This window comes from Dermacentor albipictus, chromosome 10, assembly GCF_038994185.2.
Source record: "Dermacentor albipictus isolate Rhodes 1998 colony chromosome 10, USDA_Dalb.pri_finalv2, whole genome shotgun sequence".
NCBI lineage: Eukaryota > Metazoa > Arthropoda > Arachnida > Ixodida > Ixodidae > Dermacentor > Dermacentor albipictus.
In genome coordinates, this window is record NC_091830.1 from 96,831,591 (window position 1) to 96,837,211 (window position 5,621).

A 5,621-nucleotide genomic window follows, 5' to 3' on the forward strand; every position below is an offset into this window, starting at 1 on the left:
CTACACCATGAATAAGCCAATGAAGGCGTAAATTCACTTGCCGATCCTGTGGGTCCACTACGACGCAGCGACGCCCCTTTACTGTCATTTCCTTCAAGGCTAGTAGCTTCTTGGTAGCGTCTGCATTGGGCATGGTAACCGCCCAGACGTGGTTAATCTGGTAGGCACCGAGTGCAACAACTTCCGGCAGCATACCAGCCAGAGCAAGAGCGTCCCTGAAATCTTCGACTCTGTAAGGCCGTGCTCGCACGTCGCCATGCAGAAATACCGTATTGGTGACCATGCGTCCTGTTGGCAGTTGTGGTAAAACAAAAGGGTAATCTTCTCCTTCTTGGTTCCTGTTACCGCGGCTAGCAAGGGCCGCAATCGCCGCTCCAACGGAGCTCATGATTCAGCATCCGTCACGCTCGGTGGCCGGAAGTAGAATGACTGGCCACTATACTAACTAGGAGACATGCGAGGTGTCAGCTAAAGCAGTATATACACGATTGGAAAGAAAAATCGCAAAACCGTTGGCGCAATCATGCCCACAAGTGGGGAAAAATAGATACAGCTACTTGGGGGGGGATCACCCAGTGCACCGCCGCGTGCTCCTGCAAACAAGAAGGAAAAAAAAAACACTCCCCGTCGGGGAATCGAACCCCGGTCTCCCGCGTGACAGGCGGGGATACTGGCCACTATACTAACGAGGATTTTTTTTATTTATTGCCTGTTAGCGATACAACACGAAAAAACATGGAATGACTCAATTCACAATTTTGAATTCAAAGGAAAAGCGCATTCACAATGAAATGAGGCGATAAAATCATCGGCTGTATTACACGTTATACAGCTTGGTTAAAGGTATTTTGTTGTCGTGAGATGGTCAAAGATCCATAGCCATTCTGGGGGCTCGCATAGAGACTTATATGCGTCACGTACATATACAATATTTTCAACAAAATACTCTTTTGCTGGTCGTGCAACTTGGTCTGCATTTCTGACCGCCATTCGCGTCCTCCAGAGACTGTGCATGCACAACAACATTATTATGTCATACGGAACCATCTCTGTTTGCTCAACAGGCAGAAACCTTATCCCGAAAGGCGCTAATGGGAAATCTTTTTTGAGAGTTCTTTGTAGGATGTCCCATAAGAATATGGAATCCCAGCAATTCAAGAAAATATGCTCTATTGTCTCTGGCTTTTTACAAATGATGCAGTTGACGCTCCCAGGCACAAAGATACCTTTTTCCTGGAGCCAAGGTTTGTCAGGTAGTGTGCCGCAGTGTAACATAAAGAAGAAAGTTTTTGTAGAAGCCTTCACAGGGAAACCTTTTACACGCTTCAGCACATTCTGCTCTTGTCCTAAATAATATGCTGAACGATAAATTGGTGTAGGGCACATGACATAAATAAGGTCCTTGTAAAGCTTCTTTCTGGAAACATCTGACAGATAATCTACTGAAAAATGCGCTCTCAGAAAACGGACACTATCAACAACTTCACGCATAAATCCTTTCACAGCTACATTACGTAGCGGGTGTGACGTAACAATAAAATCAGGCAATGCATCACACAATCGCAGTTGAATAACAGTGCGCAAGAACGCGTCACTTTGGTCGCGAAAGAACACAAATCTCGACACGACCTGTTTCAAGAACAAATGAGATAAAACTACACCTCCATTCCCCACCGCATGAAATAAGTTTACACGACTCATCCTTTCCCAACCAGATGCCCACAAAAAAACAGCAAATATTCTGTGCAATTTCTGCACACAAATCATTGACATACACAACACTTGTAACATATAAAACACTTTCGCTACCAAAAACAAGTTACACACAGTCGCACGGGTGAAAATAGACATACTTCGTCCGCCCCACTTTGATGTCTGCTCTTTCATTTTTTCAGTTGGCTCTGCCCACTGGCTCGTTGCATCTTTATAATGTTGAAGCGGAACACCAAGGTAGCTGGATGGCACAGTTGTGAACTTTATGCTTTCATAGCATTCTGGCTTATCTTCCCATTCTCCGTGCCAGAAACCTAAACACTATTGCCAGTTTATGGCACTGCGAGTAAAGCTACAAAATTCTCTGGCATCTTTTACTGCTTCTTTAATGCTTGTTTTGTCTCCACAAAAAATTGCAATGTCATCTGCGTAAGACAAGATTTTAATTTCATGCGTGAAGAAACGGAAACCTCGTATATTCTGGTTGTTCTGCACTTTAAGACAAAAAGGTTCCAAGAACATTGCAAATAATAATGCTGAAATCGGATCTCCCTGTTTCACCCCAGTTACAACTGATATTCGATCACTTAATGTCTTATTAATTATTAGATCGGTAGTACAATCAGTGTAAACCATTTTTACCCCATCTAGGACCATCTTGCCAAAGTTAGTATATTGCAGTAATCTAAAAAACGCCTCGTGCGCTACCCTATCAAAGGCTTTCTCAAGATCCAGCTGGACCATCGCCACGTTCCCGCATACCATATCACAGCACTCCAGTACACTTCGAGCTGTATGAACATTCGTAAAAATTGTCCTCCCCTTTATGCCACATGTTTGGTGTTTACCAACTACCAATGTTATTACACTTTGCAGTCTTTTAGCTAACACTTTCATGAATATCCTGCAATCAACATTTGAAAGACTTATCGGCCGATATGCTTCCACCGAAAGTAATTTCGAGGGGTCATCTGTTTTAGGTATTACTACAATATGGCTTGTTTTAAAAGATGGAGGCATTCCACGGCTGTCATACGCTTCATTAATAACATGGTAGAGTATTTCAGCCAATTCCTGTTTAAAAGCTTTGTAGAATGACGCGCCAAGGCCATCAGGCCCAGGCGACTTTCCTACACTTAACTCTTTTATTGCTGTTTCGATTTCATTTACACTAATGGGAGCTTCCAATGTCTTTTTCGCATCGTCGTCTAACCTCGGCATTAGTGGCATAAATTCTGTAAAGAAGCCTTCGTGTACAGGTATCTTACACCCCAGCAAACCCGTGTATCTTTCAACAAATGCTTTTTGAATCACATTTTGATCAGTCGTGACTTCATCACGATAGCAAATTCTTTTGATTTCGTTCTATGCGCCGTAGCATCTTTCGTCTCCCAGTGCACGCTTGGTTGGGGTTTCCCCCAGCCAGAGCCGTTCAGCCTGAGCTCTTATCACGGCCCCTCTATATTTTTCAGCTTCCATGGCTTCCATCTTTCTTTTAACTTCTTTAATCTCTTTTGAGAACAGCCCAGGTATTGTGGTTTCAGCGTTTAAAAGATAGTCCAGAGTATTTCGCAGTTCTTTTTCTTCTTGTTTAGATTTGTGCCGCAGTGCGCATGCTCTATCAATTGCAGCAGTTTTAACATCGATTTTAAATTGTTCCCACAACGCGCCAATCCTGTCAGACTTATCAGAGTTAACAGCTTCAATTCTTTCTGTCACTGCCCGCATAAAAGTTTCATCATGTAGCAACTTTTCGTTAAGCTTCCAAAGATTCCAATTAAACTGTGACATTTTTCGTTTCGTGCCTATTTCAAACATGACCAGACTATGGTCGCTGAAGCTTACATGCTTTACCATGTATTTGCCAGCTTTACCAGCTCTCACGCTAGTGGCGATGCGACAAAGAAGCTAGAGGCGGATCTCAATGAGCTGGAATGGAGAAACCGCAGGTTCAACCTAGAAATTCACGGTGTTAGTGCAGCTGACAATGAAAATTTGCTTGAGAAAGTGAATTCTCTTGCCACATTGATTGAGGTCCCAGTACTTAGTGAAACCGATGTCGCTGACATTCACCGCCTTCCATGCAAAGCCGGCCGCATTCCTGGTATAATTGTGAGGTATCTCAGGCAATCTGTTCGAGACCAGTGGTTGGACAGCCGCTCAAAGCTGAGGGAAAAGAAATCCAAGGTGTTCTTTCAGGAAAACATGACCGGTTACAACCGGCAACTGCTTCGAGAGGCTAAAGACTGGGCGAAATTGAATGGTTACAAATTCGCGTGGCACAGGAATGGAAAGATCTTGCTGCGAAAGAACGAGGGCGACTCTGTGATCGTAGTGCGTCACAGATCAGACTTTCCTTCCTGAGCCTGCTCTCTTGTGAGCGTACTGAAGTTGATCATTCCCGCCTAAAGATGGCTACTGATAGTCCCTTCTTTCCGCATGAGGTAGATAATCTTGTGTCAAATCAACATGCTGGTTCATTGAAGTGTCTTCACCTTAATGTTCGTTCGCTTTATAACAAAAAAACAGAAATCGATGACTTTATCAATGGTTTTCATTTTTTCTTTGATGCTGTAATGCTCAGTGAAACTTCGTGCAGAGATGGTCGTGACGTGTCTAAGTTTAGACATTATCAATCGTTTTATGTGAACCGAACGAACCGCCGTGGCGGCGGTGTTTTGCTGTTGTTGAAAGAACATGTCAGTTGTGAATTGCTTCCCGACTTTTGTGTTTGTTGCGACGATTTTGAAATGGTAACAGTTCGTGCGAATGAGTACATATTTTCTGTGTGCTACAGGCCTCCAAATGGAAATGTTCTTCAGTTCCTTTCTTTTTATGAACAGCTGCTGTCTTTTACTGCAGAAAATAGCAATTACTTGGTATCCGCTGGTGATTTCAATATCGACATGCTGACCACTTCTGTACCACAAAAAACTATGTTAAATATTTTAGCTTCAAATGGTTATGAAAATTTAATCCGTACGCCAACAAGGATTACATCCGAAAGTGAAACATTGTTGGACTTGCTCATTACAAATGCTGACACTGAAACTGCTACTGCCGGAGTGATGTCACACGACCTTAGTGATCACCTTCCAGTATTTCTTTTTCTAAGAAAACACAACTTTAAGAAGAAGAGGAAGCATGAGTATATCCTATGTCAAAGTATTACTCAAACACGTCTAGATAGCTTCAGAGCCGAACTTCTACGGTGCGACCTTAAACAAATTTTAGAAATAGATAACGTCGAAATCGCGTATGGCAAGCTTATTGATGAAGTCTCTCGAATATATAAGAACCATTTTCCAGAAAAAAAGCTCAGGCTCGGTAAAAAATTACGGAAGCCGTGGGTAAGCCCCGAATTGCTAAAACGTATTAATTATAAAAACGCGCTCTATCACAAGTTCGTCAAGACTAAGGATCCAACTATATTAAAGGAATACAAGTCGTATAGAAACAAGCTAAATAAGGAACTAAAATCCCATAGGAAGTCCTATTTTCATGCAGAATTCGAGGGTTGTTTGAACAAACCTGATACCTTATGGAAAAAGTTAAATGATGTCTTGAATCGTCGAAAATCAGCTCCGCGAATACAAACCCTAATACTTGGTGGGAGCGAAGTATCGGGAAGTGCTCTTGCAAATGTTTTTAACGATTACCTTGTAAACTTTTCTGGTGGTAATGCGTCGTCTGCCATTAGTGAATTTATGCCGAACAGAAATTCATCTTCACTCTTTCTTCATCCCTTTACTGAGCATGAGGTGACATCAGTTTTCCTTTCATTAAAAAATAGCTCAAGTTGCGATGCAGAAGGCATGCAGGTTCGCCCTATCAAATATGTGCTTGATATCATTGCCCCGTACATTACCTATATTTTTAATTTGTCTTTGTCAAGCGCTGTCTTTCCT

The 5,621-nt window shown here is 42.4% G+C and overlaps 1 non-coding gene across 1 annotated transcript; it reads right to left on the reverse strand.

The window, feature by feature from the left end:
* Positions 1–620: 620 nt before the first annotated feature.
* Positions 621–692, reverse strand: TRNAD-GUC (transfer RNA aspartic acid (anticodon GUC)). The gene has a single exon. It is a non-coding gene; the product is annotated as a tRNA-Asp (tRNA).
* Positions 693–5,621: the final 4,929 nt, after the last annotated feature.